We start from the raw sequence: 19,334 nt of genomic DNA, 5'->3' as shown, positions 1-19,334 counted from the left end.
GGTGGTATCCAGTGTGGCTCTTAACCAGACCAATCACCTGCCAACTTTTTTCCCAAATCCTCAGAACAAGGGAGAGTAGATTCTGCATTCATTGGATGTACACAAACAACTAAGATTCTACTTAAACAGGACAGAATCTCTAAGAAAGTCTGAGCAACTACTGGTGGCATTTGCTGCAGGACCAGAAGGGAAGGCTATATCAAAGCAGACTATTTCAAAATGGATAAGCCATTGTATTTGTTTCTGCTATATGCACCATGGTAAACCTGTCCCCAAGAGGATCAGATCCCACTCCACCAGGGCTGCATCTACTTGGTTCCTACCAGAGATATTCTAGAAGCTGCTACTTGGAGCTCAGTTCATAAGTTCACAAAACATTAACATTTACCTCTCTTTTCTAAATCCAGGGCAGGCTTTGTCCTGTAGGGCCTTATAGCTGCTCCTAATGCTGTTTAATTCCATCCTCCCATCCATAGCTTTGGGATTCTACCCAAATGTAATGACTGCAACAGTGAAACATGAAGAACATAGTACAGTTGTGTACACTTACCATAAATGTAGACATTTAAGTGTATTCACTGTTGCAGTCCGGGTTACCCACCCACCAGCTCCCTTTCTTCTCTATTATTATACCTCTTCTTTCCTTCACTATGTTCAAAAGCCTTTGTGGTATATTTGCTTTTAGTTGGAGGTAAACATTTTGTGTTCTAAAATACATTTTATATATATATATATATATATTTTTTTTTTTTTTTTTTTTTTTGCTCCCCATTTGGGGGGCACCTGACATCTGGGGCAAGAAAAACTGATTAAAATGGCATTGGCTGCATGCTTTATACCCCTGATGACCTGACATCATGGAAGAGGAGACAGCAACCGACGCAGGACCCAAGGCTTTGTTATTCAGGCTGACTGAGGGCAACATGCCAGCAGATTACCCTAATGTAATGACTGCAACAGTGAATACACTCAAACATCTACATTTATGGTAAGTGTACACAACTGTACTTTATAAACTGAGAAAGATGCTAGTGTAACAGGTTTTGTTGTAACATATCTTTTCTGAGGTATATGAAGTCAGAAACACAAATGGATGTTATCATTTACTGAATGCAATCTCCAGAGTATGCTACTAATTTTCCAAAGACAGAAAATGTCCAAACTCTGGCCATTCTGTGGATAGCCCTACAGTTGAAAGTTATGTCAACCACATAACACTGTCAGACTTAAAATCATGCACAAAATCCATGTCCACACAAACCCTGTTAACCTAGCATTAATCTAACTGTATAACAGCAATACTTGCATTCTGTCCCTATCTGGAACATTCTCCCCCATTTTGTTGGGCTGTCTCCACAGTTTTCATTGTAAGAGATATTTCCAACTACCCTCTGTGATGCTGTTGTTCGCACACCTCCATGAAGTCCTCCTCGCAGGCAAGGAAAAGGGGCAATGCCCACATGAAGTACTCAATTATAGGAGTGTGTTGTCATGCCATTGACTATAGGAATAACAACACAGCTGTTCTTCATGCAGTTAGCAAGTGGCGGACACCAATTGGTACTCAGGCCATCAGCTGCTCATCGGCATTACCTACAAAAGGCAAGCTGCTGTCCATACAAAAGAGATGTATACCCTACATCTTGGAGAGAGACAGACAGACAAACACACAAAGAAACCAACAGAAATTGGAATCAAACCAACTATACTTGGAAAAAAAGGTATGTCAAACAAGTAAGCATGTAATGGAATGCAATAGGGGGTATGTAATAATGGGAAATAGAAAGTTCAACAAATATGTCTCAACAAGACTTGCTGTACTGATATATTGCTGATCAGAACCATTTGGCATAGCATCTGGGTTTGTCTGCAGTGACATAGATCATAGCTCAGACTCCTGAGTCACCCCAGGAAAGGATGGCTCACATATGACTACTACTGGAGTGTGTTCAACAATATTGACTGTGACACTGCTAGGCCAGCTACTCTGATGTCGTATTCATATGTTAATTGTGAATACAACTATGATATACATGTCTGTCTCAGAAATGTGAGAGACCTATACAGGGTACTTGCATAGTAAACTACTGTTGCCGACGTGTGTGTGTTGATATACTTAGCTCATACCATTCAACTGTCCAGTGTTATGCACACTGACCATATGCATGCCTCTTTTTTGTAGTCATTTACTCACAGAGTTGTGTTATGTCTGGAAAATCATTGACAAATCTGTGAAGACTGACATTATAACATCTCCTTCGTTTTATTTTGGCTGTTCCCATTAGGTGTCGTCACAGCAGATCATCTGTTTCCATTTCTTCCTGTCCTCTGCATCTTGCTCTGTCACACCAACTACCTGCATGCCCTCTCTCACCACATCCAGAAACCTTATATTAGGCCTTCCTCTTTTCCTCTTACCTGGCAGCTTCATCCTTGCCATCCTTTTCCCAATATACTCAGCATTCCTCCTCCTCACATTCAAACTAACATAATCTCACCTCTCTGTCTTTGTCTCCAAGCTGTCCAACCTGGGCTGACCCTCTAATATACATATTCCTAATCCTGTCCACTCTCATCACACCCAGTGCAAATGTTAACATCTTTAACTCTGCCATGTCCAGCTCTGACTCCTGCCTTTTTGTCATGCCACTGTCTCCAACCCATATAACATAGCTGGTCTCACTACCCTCTTGTAGACCTTCCCTTTCACTCTTAATGTTACTCGTCTGTCACAAATCACCCCTAACACTCTTCTCCACCCTCTCCATCCTGCCTGTACTCTCTTCTTCACCTCTCACCCACACTCATCATTACTCTGAACTGTTGATCCCAAGTATTTAAACCCATCCACCTTTGCAAACTCTACTTTCTGCATCCTCACCATTCCTCTATCCTACCTCTCATTCACACACATATATATTCTTAGTCCTGCTGACCTTTATTCCTCCCCTCTCTAAAGCATATCTCCACCTATCCAGGGTCTCCTCAACCTGTTCCCTACTCTCACTACAGATCACAATGTCATCTGCAAACATTATAGTCAACGGGGACTCCTGTCTGATCTTATCTGTCAACCTATCCATCACCACTGCAAATAAGAAAGGGCTCAGAGCTAATCTCTGATGTAATCCCACCTACACCTTAAATGCATCTATCACTTTCCCTGCAGAACTCATAGCTGTCACACTACCCTTGTACATATCCTGTACTACTCTTATATATTTCTCTGCCACTCCTGGCTTCCTCATACAATACCACAACTCTTCTCTAGGCACCCTGTCATATGCTTTCTCTAAGTCCAGAAAGACACAATGCAACTCCTTCTGACCTTCTCTGTACTTCTCCATCAACACTCTCAGAGCAAACATTGCATCTATAGTGCTCTTTCCTGGCATGAAACTGCACTGCTGCTCACTAATCATCACCTACATTCAACATGCTAAATTTTAAACTGGACCATATAAAACCAGACTAGGTGGGGGCCTACACCCCCTACACCCCCTAATGTGGGGGCTGTCCCCCCACATCCCCTAACTATATATATTAACTCCAGGAGCACACTACTGTGGGGAAAAGGGCATAGTAGTGGCAGCATGTAGACTACTGTAAGGTAAGTGAAAGGTATATTTCCTTTTCCCCACTGTAGTGCAATCTTGGAGTTAGTATATATAGTTAGGGGGTAGGATGTGGGGGAGTGTAACCCCCCACCTAGTCTGGTTTTATATGGTCCAGTTTCCAATTTAGTATGTTGAAATTCATTATTATGGGTTTCAGTCTTATGGGTTTCAGTCAAGTGACTTTTCAGTCTTTTGATAGGGATATATATATATATATATATTATATGTATAGCTCTCTATATATTATGTATATATTTTTCCATATATATGCATCTCCATACATGTATACATGTGCATATGTATATATACAAAACCTGATTGATTCTACGGAATCTTTTCCCTACTGTTGAATGACTCTTCTGCATGATATGTTTGAAAAAGCATCAGAAACCACTACTGTTCAAATGGTGCAGTTGTACATTGCTCTGACTATAGTGTACAGGGTCCTGGGTTTGAGACTTGGCAGGCCTGATTATTTTGCTGCTAGGCAGAACAGTGGCTGATGGAGACAGAGTGAGTAAAGCAGTTTTAAGCGGCTGTAAGCAAGTTTGGATGGGTTTGTATGATGCTAAGTAATGCCAACACATGGTTAACCGTACAGATGCTTAATCTGTGTTGGCTTCACTTAATATCTTGCTAACTTGTTTACTCCTGCTTACACCTGCACTCATTTCTTTAAAAGAAAAGAAAAAGAGGTGATAGGAAAGTGGAGAAAAAGGGGCACGCAGAAGGAAAAACAATATTAAAGATAGCTAGGGATGTGCAGGATGGGTGTAGGGAAGGTCCATAGCTGTCCATTTCTTATACAGCAACAGTTGTGCATCTGTACAGAATTTGGAGGTGAATTTGGACACTCAAACCACAGAGAGAGGGGTGAGCACAAAAGAAATGTGTTGTCAAGCCAATTGGACCGGATTACGTGTTCAGTGGACACGTGTAAAATGGACCGCTATGTATGGGGTGATTTTTGGGCGGGGGGGGGCAGATGCCCTTTTCTTTTTTTTTAAGGTGATAGTGGGATGTTGGGGAAGGATTGTAGGTATGCCTGGGGAGGTGGGTTGGGTAGGGAGACAGACAAGACAGACAAGATAGCAGACAGGGGTGATATATGACTAATGACGGGGTAAACACATTTGATGGGGAGGGTGGTTGGGAATCTAAAGCCCATGGTCCCCCATATGGTTACAGTGGGACTGAGATCAACACCCATGGGCAGTCACCACTGCACCTTCATGGCCCTAAAGGTGGCTGTGGTGGGGGCTGGACTGGAGGGGCAGCCTGCCCCTCAAGGTGCACCAGGCAGCCCTCAATCTGGCACAGCTGCTCTCCGAACTCAGATCGAAGGCTGCTGTAAGCCAAACCCCAGACCTGACTGCAGCTGACAGCCTCCTGTCTGTGCCAACACCCAGGAGAGACGGGTCCCATCCCCTGAGGCTGTTCCACTTGAAGGTGGTGCAGAACCAGTGGATGACGGACTTGTAATTCTGTGATGCATGCATAACAGATAGTTATTGTACTGTGCATTACTCCTTTGGATTACTACAGTCTGGAAAGCAAAGGTTAATACAAGGCAATGCTGCATGGAACACACTTTGATACTTTACATATTACTATTCGGGGTTCAGAGCTTAGTGCAGTATATATTTCACATTTAATTTATATCTTGTTTTATAGCTACACCATCTACAGTTTCTCTTAACAGCTTGTTCACAGATGAACTTCAGTTAATGTATGCTGTCACAGCCATAATGCTGTGAAGAACCTGTATACATTCTATATATGTCTACAACAACATACCAGAATAAACACAACAGTTTTTTGCAAGGGCCTTTATTGTACATCAATATTAGTCAGTCAAACTTTTTTATTTATTCAGTTCACACAGTAACAGTATACCTACTAACAGTAAGCAATGAACTCCTTAGCTATTTGAACACTATACTGCAAAACAGATTTGTGCTCACCAGCCTGTCAGTGCAGCCTCAGCTGTCTGTCACCATGGGCTTCGATGTTCATAGCCCTATCTGCTGCAGCTGTAGGGGAGAAAAACACACATTATGCATATCTGTCTATCACATTCGCAGGCTAGTATTTGCTACAAACTACTTGATAGTGATACTTACAGACTACTGGAGCATTCGAGTCCCATCCATCTTGGATCCACTGGTCCAAGAGTGCCCCTTCCTATGCTTTAGGTCAGCATAGTGGTGTCGTACCTGCTCATCAGTCCAGGGGATGCCAGTAGCACTGGTGAGGTCACGTGCGATATGGTCCCAGACCTCTGCTTTGTATTAGGAGCCCTGGTACTGGCCCTGCAGCAGTCTCTCCTCATGTTTTTTTTAGTAGGAGTCCAGCCATGACCCTGGACTCCTGAATGCTCCAGTGTTGCACCCAAAAGTGCAAGCCCTCTCCTACACCAGCCATTTTATCTGAACAGATGAACTATAACAGATTATGGCTGTTTTCCAGCCTGTGCCTTTTAAATAGTGTGATATTCCCACCCTTTGCTGTTATTGGACCATTTTGAAACAGTTAAGCTTTGCTAAGCAGTGGACAAACCTGCTAAGCCAGTTTTAATGCTGCTTAAAGGAGAAGTTGTTGAGCAGTGCTTAACTGTGCGCAAATCTGCTTAGCTGAGCTACCTGCTGCATATCATTCACATCTTAGCAATGGTTATACCTGCTTTGCTAACCATTGCTCACTTTTATTTTTTTAAATATATCAGAATAATGACTTCATTTAGTAAATGTATATGATTTACTTTACATGACATCCTTCTATGTGCTTTCCGTACATTGGCAAGCGGTGTGACTATACTGTATGGGACACTTGTGTATACATGGGTGGTTTCACATGTTATATGGACTCACACTTCCATTTTACACCAGCTACACTTCCCTGTTTGACAAAAAGCAGTTACTACATCATTTAAGTGTAAAACAATAATTTTAACACTGCTTTCCCATATAAAAATAACTTGCCTATTTTAGTATTCGAGCCATGAATGTCTGCATGTAAAGCCATGACTCTAACCACTATACTAGCACAGCTTAGCAATTTCAGCTGTATATTTTTATTTATCTCCTATGGGATGTTTAAGCAATGCTAAGCCGAGGGCCTTAATGCCCACACCCACTTAGCTATGCTTAGCTATTCCTTACGATGATAAAATATTTATTATATTATTGTTATATTATTATATTATATAGTGAGTATTGTGATTTTATGACAAGTCATTGAGGACTACAGTCAGGAAATAATGGCATACATTTGATTTTCAGGCTTCTATCCTTCAGAAATTCATGCTAATGCATATCCTGTTTTCTATCAACTTTCTAAGTTTGTGAGGGCAATATGTAAGATGTGTCCCTTTTCAGGGCTTTTTCACCCATTATCTGTGCATTTGTACACATTTCCTGCTTTAGCAGGTTGCAAGGTGTCATATGGCACTTTTACAATGCAGGGGGTGTGTCACAGAACCTGTCACACACACACATTGCATTTGCTTTCCTACTGCCATATGTATTTCAGTATCTACAGACACTGAAATGATCATTTATTTCATTTCAGTGTCTGTGGACACTAAAAAACTGGTATAATATTAGAGAAATTCTCTAAAATTATGCTGGATTTGATTAGAAAGTGCCATATGGCACTTTCTGAGTGCAGGGGGCATGTTCAGTGCCCATGCACTACTTGAACATGCCCCCTGCACTCATTCACAGTTCGTGTCTGTGTAGCTTAAACAGCAACGCACTGCTGTGGCTACATGGACACAAACCACTCCGTGCAGCAATAGCACTATTCCTGCATGGAGTTTATTGAATCCCAGGGATTATATGTGAAAATGTCTTATGATAAACGTTATTGCTGAAAATCTTTGATAAATATACAATAAGAATTATAAAGTTTAAAAAACTCAGAAAAAATTGCCCACTTTTAAATCCAAGAAACCTTGTTTTTATCTCCTCACCCCTCTTTTCTATCCCCGCAGCTGATCACTAACTAGTCTTCACTCACTCCAACCCCTTTGCTTCTTTTTATGTCCTCTTTTCCCTCCAAGTATTTTGGGCATATTGGGCTAGCTTCCAAAAGATTTGCAGAAGTAGATGGAGTGCGATGCATTTCCTGTAAGATTTGTAGGAAGTCAAGTATTACGAAAATGTATCCAGGTCTAATGAACATATCCCAACACACTACAGACACAACAAATAACCAGCGATATTAGCACAACTACAGTCAGGTACTGCAAAATCATATTAAAAGAAAAAGTGTACTTAAGGTGATATATTTCCATGTACTTCCATGACACATAGTCAGACTCAACAAAACATGTCATAATATTTGGAAAACACTCACAGAAGAGAAATGTGTTTCAGCAATAGTCCTGTAGAACCTGCAATACTCAAAATCTGATGTGGATATCATCTGAAATTGCAGACATATATATGGACGCACAAATCTGTTATCATTTGCAGAATCGGTTGTAATCCATAAAAGATTTAATTAAAAAAATGTAATGACAGCGAAGTGCTAACTTTAGCTAATAATGAGTGCAGGACATGCGTGGAGAAAACAAGTAAAACACACACCCAAGGAAATAAGGCAATAACTAAACAGGTGTGAGGTGGAGGCGAAAAAGTGGGACATGCAAGAGGGATGATTGCATAGGGAGGTCAGAGGGAGAGATAAAGCGGTATGAGCAAACTTTTTTTGGTAGGAATAGACCACATTTGTTGTGTTTTTTTTGGAAATAGTAGGTATGAAAAAGACATAGACAGAAGAGGTGGGATAAGGGTGGGTGCAGACACATAAGTAGCACAATACAGGATTGACAAATGTTGGTAATATACATAAAGGATAGGTGAGGTACACAGATAACACACATATGGACTGTACAACATGGGTTAAAGGAAAGATGACAAACAGGGTCGGTATACTTACCAGCCATGGTACACCTCAATAATACATTACATACCAATGCACAAAGCAGTGCTAAGATGCTGTAAACTTTGTGAGTCATACTTAAAGGAGTATGACTTATGGTAGGTATATGACACAGGACACTAAGTGGAATTTCTGACATTGCAGTACACAATCAACATCAGATATCATCATTCGCTATGCTGTTGACAGTGCAAGTGTAAGCCAAGAAACATCTAGGCTAAGCAAATCCTGGCAATGAAATGGAGGAGCAGAATACCTGAGGTTACATTAGAACCTCTAACCCCACATGCAATGGGTAAGCAACTATACACAGTGCTAAGCAGCAGTACTACAGCAAAAGAGTAATGTGGCTGTGTAATAAACCACTAACTATACACAACACATAGTTGACAGACAAAATGGGATCCTGAAATCAAAGCAGACATTACATGCCAAAGGCAACACAGACGGTATTCAGTTATGCAATGCAGATGTGTGACATACCATGATATTACACAAGCTGAACATACAAAATGCTCAGCTCACATCCCCCACCAATGGCACTGAATATTAAAATGCCATGTAGAAAGCACACAGTGATACAGATACATTGCAGAATAGCATATGAATATGAGATGTTAAGAAATGCAAGCCTGTGCACATATAGTTATGCAGGAAGCATAGAAAGCATGTCAGAGGAATGTACAACACACAAGTAAAACATAAACACAGGTGGAAATATAACAATGACCAACATGGTGTGTGGGTATGCAATGCATGTGTATGACAGCCTAACATGGTGCCAGAACATCATACGAGCCCAGTACACCTACAGGCCAATGATAATACAGTACACAAAGGTGCAAATAAACATATACAAATGCCATGTATATGTGTAACATATAGCCAAAAATCTTTAAGGGGGAAGGGGAATGGGCAACATATGTCCACAGTAGTAAGGAAATGCATGCCTGAAATAGCAAGCACATAAAAGCACAGGACATTCATATCCAAGCTAAAGCATTGCACATGCATGTGTCTCAGCACAAGACATGCAAAGGGCCAATGTCTGACACATGGGAATTGGGCATCTTTGATGGCTATTAACATGTCTGTATACAGGTGACACAAGCAAGACAGCAATCTGCAAGAGGTAAACAGCAATTAGCATATGAATATATAAAAAGGCTTGAATATCACATACCTATATATACTGTCATGGACACATAAAATATCAGGTGGCACACTCAAAAAAGGGGGAAACAATATTATGTGTAAATGTGTCTGGCTGATTGATGGGCAGTTGTGTATGCACAACTATGGCATACCACTTGCAGGAACAATACTCATTCATAATATTACATTGCAAGGGGTGATTTTGTGTGTTGTCACTGTTGGGGGCATAGAAATCTACAGTCATTCAAAGCAATGCAGATGTATTATACAAAAGGAAAATTGCCCATGTATGTTAACATGTGTACCACGCAACAAAGGTGTACACATGTCAGAAAATAGCTATAGGCTCAATATAGTGGTGTTTTGCCACAATGACTAGGCCACACAATACAATAATTCATTACTTGTTTCATTAATATGATACTATCAGAATGTGAAAAACATGTTGAAAGTCAATCCTCACCATTAATGCCATGTAACAAGGAGACAAACTATGCAGAGGTTAATGCCCGAGGCATGTATGATAACAGTAGAAGAAAACTGTGTAGTAAAAGGCATACAAAGTACCATGAAACATTACACAAAAGGTGAAAGTGCTAATGGAACTTTGTGGCACACCAATGCCATAGACATAGCAAATATACTGAAAAGGCATGTATGTCAAAGGGCATAACCAACATTGCAACAACGATGTATATAAAGTATGCACACATATCAATCATGTATACATATTCACAGGAAAATACCACTACAGACATATGTGTATGGAATGTCATAAAACCTAACAGTTGTAATGATCCACATATTTCATATGCCATCATCTTTTCATATAGTCATGTGAGCACTGACAAGAGGACAAGTATGTGACACTGGTAGACTACAAACTGTGACAGCCCTTTCTGTTGCACACTAGGTCAAACTGGATCAGAAATAATCTCATGGGTCACTGTATGCAGATGAGGCAAGCTGCATACAGAGTACACACTATATTTTAACATATGTCATAATGTAGCAAAACTATATAGCCCCGTATGATCTGGATTGTGAAGTTTATATTATGAGGTACATATTAAAGCATGACTGTAGTATGAAATGTGTGCACATATTTGTGCTTAATAATGAAAGATAACCAAACAGGATAACACCTAGGTGGCAGCATGACATGATTGGAACACATAGACAATACTTATGTTCCAGAGGGTCCTCTTTGATGGGGGTCAAAAGTCATGAGTGATCTCCCTGGTAAACCCTTGGAAGGAGTGTGTATAGCTCATGTTATGTCTTTGAAGAACATCCCCATCATGTTCAGCATCTGTGTCTGAAAAACATCAGTAACCACATCACAGATCTGGTCCTTCAGGTCTTCATGCTGGTGTGGAGAAGGTCACTGTCACTGTTAGTCCATAGGAATGATGGCCCATGCCTCCCCACTGCTATACATAATTTTAAGTTTGGCTACTTTTTAGCCCTATGCGGTGGGAGGTGGGGAGGAGATAAAGCTCCCCCAATGGACTTAAGCTGTCTATCATTTTAATCTCTTATCTTGTTAGAAGCATCTTAATAAATCTAAAATAATTACAACAAATTATAATTAGAATGCCTGCCCACTTCAAACTGAGGGTGGGGCTTGTTACTGTACATCTTGGTGTGTCCAAACATAAACAGTTGCTGAATTTTTAATGGTATAGTTTGTGTTTGTCAAAAATATTATTCAGAACTGAAATGTCAACATAACCAACAAGAGGGTCAGTAATCAAGCCTGTTGCAGAAGCAACAAGTCTTAACAGAGGATCTTTGCGAATTTTTAGAATGCAAAAATCATTGGTGCATGAAGGTTAACCACTTTCAAAAAATTAAACAGTTCATGGGAGACAACATTTTGTAACAAGTCTTTCAACATAACATTAACATGCCTGTAACTAATGTTAATCTCATTTCTAGAAACACTAATATAAAACATACTATAAGATAACAAGTCCATCATTTTCATAGAATAGTCAAGACATTTCCTTATTACAAGATCTCATCCTTTATCAGATTTCATTAGTCTGAGAGTCCTGCCCCTAGAAATATCTTAAATTTAAAAAAACTGCAAATGTCTTGAAGAACAAAGCTTCCTAATGCCCTCTTCACAATAATGTTCAAACATATTCAAAGTGGAATACAAGGGAGGGTTAAAACAACTACTTCTTTTGAAAGGTTTACTTACTGCAATGTCTTGGTCTCTAAGAAGCAGACAAAGTTTCAACTTATGTGCATAAAGTTTCAGATCTAATAATGTATGTGAAAAATCTGCCTCAAAGGGTGACACCAAGATAAAATATGCTTTTAAACAGACTCACAAAATCAGATATCACAAATAAATGGCTAAAGTTGCACACATCAAAGTCTCTGTATTGCGAAAATTCCTGTCGTGAGCTGTCATTGTCTAACAATGTGTTCTCATCCAATTGTGGTTGACTCTTCCTTTCCACTGACTGTTGAAGTAATCTTCACTGAGCTGCTAAAAATTCCCTCTGTTTTGATTCTGCTGATGTACATTCCAGCTGGCCAGTCTCGAGGAACTTTTTCAGTGCAGGGATTTCTAAATAAGTGGAATCATCATTGGTTTGCATGTTAATTTCTTTATCCCCCTTATGAATGTCATTACCAGAAGGTCACAACATTCTTCTTCTTCTTAAAAACAGTTCTGGCTTTTGGAAGCAAATAAGAAGTATTTTCATCATAATTAAGTTTAATGTTCATCATATTGATCAAAACTGCTGTAGCATTAGCCATATGGATTATATCCTGCCAACTCAGCCAGCTTTCAAAGCTTCAGGGCATCTTCCATGTGCCCAAACTTCCAAGCAGCTTTAGCTGAGCTGACTAAAAGACAAGTTTGGGAGTGAAGTCCTTCAGCACTTTACTGCTGCCAATGAGTATGCTTCTATGAGGCTTTCAAGGCTTGACCACTGGTTTATGCTTTCCTTTGCTGGGCATATAAGTTCCCTTTGGGAAAACAAAGAAACTTCCATTTTCTTAAATTTACAGATGTTTAAATACTTTTCCCTTCAGGCAAGTTATTTTAAAACCAGGACTGTTTTACAGACTGTTTCAAGACTATAATGTACTTTTAAACAAGCACTTGTCTTTTCTGTCAGTTTAAAGGTAACTGACAACAAATTTTCTGTTGAGAAATTATGTTTATTTTTCCTTGGTAGGGCTGGCATAGTGTTATAAAAGTGCTTTTTACTACGTTTTTCTGTCAAAAAAATGTCATGTTTGTGGATTGGTAGTTTTGCTGGCATTTGCTGCTTGTTTTCCTCAGGATAGAGGCACAATTTTCAGCTTTACTACCAGTGCCATAGTTAGTCCTTCTTCCAGCTACAAAAAGAAAATGTTAAGCAAACAACCACTTCCACCACAGCAGGTTAGAGATTTGCCTCAGCTGCAGGTAGATAAATCTGCTCTGGCCATTTGTTGTACCTCAGACCACTCATCTTTTACCCTGGAACCCTCTGACTGGCACCTACAACTACGATGGACTGGGAGTTAGCCATGTCCTCTGTGGCTGTTGGACTCCCATCAACAGGCAAGGGAGAGACACTTTTGCTGGTCCTAGGAGAGAGAATCTTCTTCTTCTTTTGGCTTTTCCTGGTTAGGGGTCACCACAGCGGATCACCTGTCCCCTCATGATTGGCAGTGGAGTTTTATGGTGTCAAGTTGCCAGCCCGGTGCCCAACCTTCCACAGAAGGCACACACATGAACACACTCACACCTAGGGCCAATTTAGAGTGTGCAATCAACCTACGGCATCTCTTTGGGATGTGGGAGAAAACCAGAGCACCCAGAGGAAAACCACAGTGACCACAGGGAGGACATGCAGACTCTGCACAGAAGGCACCCCAGCTGAGGATCAAACAGGAGAACCTCTTGCTGTAAGGTGGCAACGCTAACCTCTGCACCACCGTGGCCACCCGGTCCTAGGAGAGAGAATGAGAAAGATTTATTTGTTTTGTCAGAATGGTGTGGACATCTCTACGGAAGCAGCTGCTGCCATTAGTAAGTGGGTTGACCCCATTTTTCCAGTCAAAAAGAATCAGAAAACCAAACATGTATCTATTTCGCCACAATTTTTTTTATATAGGAGTTTACAGGGTCTGGTTCCAGGTTTAATTCAGGTTATTGATCCTTTCTGCCATAAGAAAGTGGGATTTATGTTTTCCTGAAGAGATTCAAGATTCTGAATCTGAATAAGAAGATACAAGGACAGATTCAGGGTTTTTTCCATAGATTTTTGATACAGACTCAGAGATCTCAGTTTTTGATTTTCCCTGTGGGGGTTTCTCTTTGTCTGAATCTATTGCTAGAATGTGCCAGTGTTTTCAGTGGGAGAACACTGAGGTTTCACAGTCCCTCAGAAAATACTATGTGTTGTTACAGAAGGATTTTACAGAACCTACACCCGTTCCTCCTGTTCTGTCAGCTTTAGAGGATGTGAGTGTTACTGTCTGCAGTTTTCCTGTTAGTCAGCAAGCTGTCCTTAAAAAGACAGATATGAAGTATAAAGTGCCAAATTCTTTTAACATTTTTGCACACTATTCCCAAATCTGAGACAGCAGCTATAAACTTAGCTGATCCCACTACTGCTAAGCATTTAGTTAATTCCAGGCCTACTCCTTCTGGTAAGGACTGGAAAATTATTAATAGGTATGAGAAAAGAGTATACATATGCAGTTTTGGTTTAAAGAATTTTGAATTGTCAGGCTGATATGTTATAGTTTGTACTGACAAATTATGGAACTATGAGGAATGTTTTATCTGCAATTTCATCTTGTGAGGAAAAATCTGCTTTACATAACTTAGTTTCATTGTTTGCAGTGTGTGTATGACTCTGGTGATACTTCTTCCAGGGTTATGACCACTGTTATTTTTTAAAGAGATTGGCATGGCGCATTCTCAGAATCTTCCAGATGATGTTAAAAATGAGATTTTAAATTCTCCCTTAGATAGCAATTTAGTATTTGTTTCCTCTGCTGCAGAGGTGATCAAAAAGTATGATGGAAGGAGCAAGCTTATCCAGGAAATCTCACAGAATTTTCATCCTCCCTTTTCCAAATTGTCCAAGGGATTTCCTTTCTCCTCTTCCAGTTTTGCCAGAATACAGAATAAACAGTCTCAACAGAATTCAGATAAGCAAATGCATGGGAAGAAATGAAGGGATTTCCAAAAATAAGTCTCTAACCTCCCAAAACCAAAACCAATGTCAGTCTAATGTTTCTGAATGACTACTCAAGAAACCATGTAACTCATTCCCACCTTGGCCCTCGTTTTCTTCCAGAAAGTCTTAACCTTCATTTTAACAGACTGATTCAGACAAATGGGTTCTGACTATATCATTCATCAAGGTTACAGCTGGCAGTAGGAAGAATTTCCTCCTTTCCAGGGCGTTATTCCTCATTCTCCAGACTGGACTCTTTTGTTTCCTCCTGTGTTTCATCACATGATGTCCCAAGGACAGATAGAACCAGTTCCTTCTCCCCATGGTGGGGAACAGGGTTTATTCAAGGATGTTCCTAGCGCCAGAGAAAGAAAATATGTGGAAACCAGTTCTGGATCTTTCTTCCATAAACATGTTTGTGATAGTGCCCTAATTCAAAATGATGTCACTTTCAACCCATTACCTCTTCTTCCTCTTTCAAGCTTCCTGGTAAAATTAAACTTAAAAGATGCTTATCACATCCCTATTCATCCAGATTTCAGGCATCTCTTGCGCTAGGAGGTTGAGAGGTATGGTAACTCTAGATTTAAGAGATGCTTATCATCACATCCCTATTCATCCAGGCTTCAGGAGTTTCTTAAGATTTTCTTTGTATGGATCACATTATCAGTTTTCTGCCTTACTCTTTGGACTATCTCCTGCACAAAGAATACTCTTAAAGTGTCTAGCTCTAGTTATACCTCATTGCAGGCTACATGGTATCCACATTTTTCCATATTTAGATGATTTGCTTATATGAGGAGTCTCTATCTTGGGTGAGAGATCTCTTATACAAGCTGGGATTCCAAGAGAACATTTCATAACTCTTTCTTGACTCCCTCACACAGGTTTGTGCTCCTGGGATGTCACAACTAGAAACTCAGTTCAAAGAGCTTTTCTTCCACAGGAAAAAAAAACAGATTTTTATCTAGATCTATTTCTAAGGTTTTTCACCCAGACATTGGTTACTGTGAGTGAATATATCAGGATTTTGTATCTCATGGCATCTGTGATTTTAGTGAGATCTTTGGCAAGACTCCACATGAGAAAAAATAGAGTGGTACCTGAAATTTCTTTAGTCCCAGCATCAACATCCTTTATCTTTTCAAATTCCAGTGCTGGGGCTTGTCAGAAGAGAAATCTTTTGGTCAATATCCTTAAATCCAGATCTCACCTTCTTCCACCATACCCTAAAGCAGTCAGTCACTACAGATGCTTTGGACTTTGCTTGGGAAACAATTTCAGGAGGGATAAAAGTTCAAGGGGTGTGGGACACCAGGGACAGATGCAAGCACATAAATATGTAGGCAATCCTTGCCGTGATCAAGGCATTCAACTCTCTGAACCTTCTTTGGCCCCTCGGACCTCTTCAAGAGGTTTCGGACAATACAACAGTCAGGTGGTATATCAACATGCAAGGGAGAATCACGTCCTACCCCCTTTGCAGACTAGCCATGTTAGCTTGTGATTTAGCTTCACAACACAATCTCAAAAGCATCCTATATTTCATCAGAACAAATCTGTGTGGCAGAAAAGCTGAACAAGACCAGGGCAGACCCTCACAAATGGAAACAAGATTAGGAGGTCTTCCAAGATTTGATCCATCTGTGGGGAGTTCCTCAAACAGACCCTTTAAACAATCAACTGGTAAGATGTTGCAGGAATCTGTGTAAGAAGGCCTAGAAGATAGATACCAGTTATTTTCCTTTCTTTGGACACACATTTTTCCGTATGCTCTTTCACCCTTTCCACCAATATCTAGGATACTTCTGAAGATGCAGTAGGAATCTCACCAAGATCATTGTCGTGAATCCCTTCTGGCCTAGGTAACTGTGGTTCTCCCCTTCTTTTAAAAATGACCAGGGGAAATTACCACACGCTTCCTCACAGACTAGATCTGCTTACACAAGAACAGGGGTGTTTGATACACCCTGACACCAGTCATCTTCAGCTGACTACCTGGATGATAGGGTCTTAATTCCATTTAGGCCCCTGTTTACTGAGGATGTCCAGCAAGTACTAATGGAGACAAGAAAGCCTGCTACTAGAAAATCATATATTAGGAATTGGAAAAATGTTTTTTAGTTGTTGCCATCAACATAACCAGCACCTATTCAGGGCTAGTTGTTCTCTGGTTTTACAATATTTCTGTGAGTTACTATCCTATGGCCTTTCTCATTCCTCTTTCAAGGTTCATTTATCAGCCATATCAGCATGTCTGCCCTTCGATGCTCCTCCTTTAAGGCAGTCTCATGTCAAAATGCTCTTAAAAAGCAGTTTTGCATAAGAGGCTTCTAAGTAAACTGCTGGTCCCTCCTTGGGATCTTAATGTAGTGTTAGAGACAATAACACCCCATTTGAATGAGATAATTTTGCTGACTTGAGGTTCTTAACATGGAAAACATTTTTACTGATTGCTCTGACCTCTGCAAGAAGAGTATCTGAGTTGAAAACTCTTACGGTGAGTCAATCCTGCCACATTCTCAACAGGAACAGGGTTTCTTTGAGAACTAATCCTTCTATCCCAAAAGTAGTTTCCAAGTTTACCTTAAGGCAAACTATCTACCGCCCCATTTTCATTACTAAATCTAAAAATGAGGGAGAAAGGATACTCCTTACCTTGGATGACCACAGACAACTCATGTACTATCTGGATAGAACTAAGTCTTTCAGATATTTGTATCAATTGTTTATTTCTTGGGAAGATAAGAAGGAGGAGCAACCAATGTCAAAGCAGACTACTTCCAAATGTTTGTCTAAGGCTATTACTCTCAGCATAACAAACATTCCAGGGAGGGTTAAGATGTCTAGGGTTAAGGGTCTCTACCAGGACCTGGCTTCATCTATAGCTTTACTGAAAAGGGCTGGATTTTAGAAATATTCTAGAAGCTGTTACTTGGTCCTCTGTACATACTTTCAGAAAGCACTATAAGCCTGATTACTTCTCTAGGTCCAGATCAAGCTTTGCTGAGACACAGACTCTTCTCCTTTGAAATGTAGTTAGCGATGGTAATCTACCCATGTAGGTTGGGCTACAGCAGCAATGGTCAATGTGATAAATACAATAGTTGTGGAAGTTAAACTTACCATAACAGTAGATGTTCAAATGATCACTGCTGCAGTAGCTGCTCCCTCCCCTCCCTCCCTCCAGCCCCTATTTTTTGGTGTGTTTTTTATGGCAAAGTGACTCCTTTCAGGGCTTAGCCTCCAGAAAAGCTCTGAAGGGCTTTGCACCCACAGTTGTTTTTTAGTCAGCTCAGATTGAGCTTCTTTACAGTTTGGATGTCTGGATTGTGCCCTGAAGCTTTGAAAGCTGGCCATCCATTATATCCTTGGCATGATATAACCCATGTTTTATTTATTATTATTTATTTATTTATTTGTTTGTTTATTGGGAAAGTCCAGCTGGGCCAGAAGCCCATTTTCAGTGGAGGCCCGGGGAGAAAAGCTCCACAATAATATAAGCAAAATGCAATAATTAGATAGTACAATAGTATACATATAGTAAGATGCAGAATACACATCAATTAGTTAGTCTATACAAAGAAGTATTCAATATAGTTTTCTAGTAGATACAGATTCAAAAAGAAAAACACACAAGCATTTCAGTAAAGATTACTGCGAGAAAAATAAAATTAGAACTGAGACGTTAAATAATAGTTATGATCAAATGAGATTTCATTTATATATATATATATATATATATATATATATATATATATATATATTTATGAATATAAATGACAGAGTTATAGATATCTTGTCAGTCAGGTTTGGCGCAGGAGCAATACCACTTTTTGGATAGATGTTCAAATAGTAGTTGTTTGAAATTTTACAGATTCAGGAGTGTTTTGGAGGGTGTGGGGTAGAGAGTTCCATAATTTGGCTATTTGATTTGAGAATTTGGCTTTACCATGCATGTTCTTAGCTTTGTTTACTGTGAGAAAGTTTCTCTCTGCAGATCTTAGACTTTGTGGGCATGAGTAGGAAACAATAAGTTCCTTGAGGGATAGGCAGCTGTCAGGATGGAAGATGATATTGAGCATGAATTTAAGTTTGTAGAGATGGAAAATATTAGGTAGCTCGAGTCAATTTAATTTATGTAGAGCAATACAATGGTGGGTTTGGTGGGGAAGGTTGGCTGCGAAGTGATCTGTTTTGTTGTAGCAAGTTTCCAATTTGGTTGTCTGATTTTTTTTTAAGTTGGTAATGAGAGGGGAAAGCATAAAGAAGTGCAGAGAGGAGGAAGGTTCTGTATATGGCTAGTCTGGTATTGTCAGTGAGGAATGGCTTGCTTCTGTACAGTGAGCCAAGTTTGATGTGAACTTTCTTAATTGTGACGGCTGTGTGTTGGTCAAATCTGAGTTTGTTG

This window comes from Protopterus annectens, chromosome 3.part0 (genome assembly GCF_019279795.1).
Source record: "Protopterus annectens isolate FY-2018-M chromosome 3.part0, PAN1.0, whole genome shotgun sequence".
In the NCBI taxonomy this organism is placed as follows: Eukaryota; Metazoa; Chordata; order Ceratodontiformes; family Protopteridae; genus Protopterus; species Protopterus annectens.
This window is presented reverse-complemented; position numbering follows the sequence as displayed.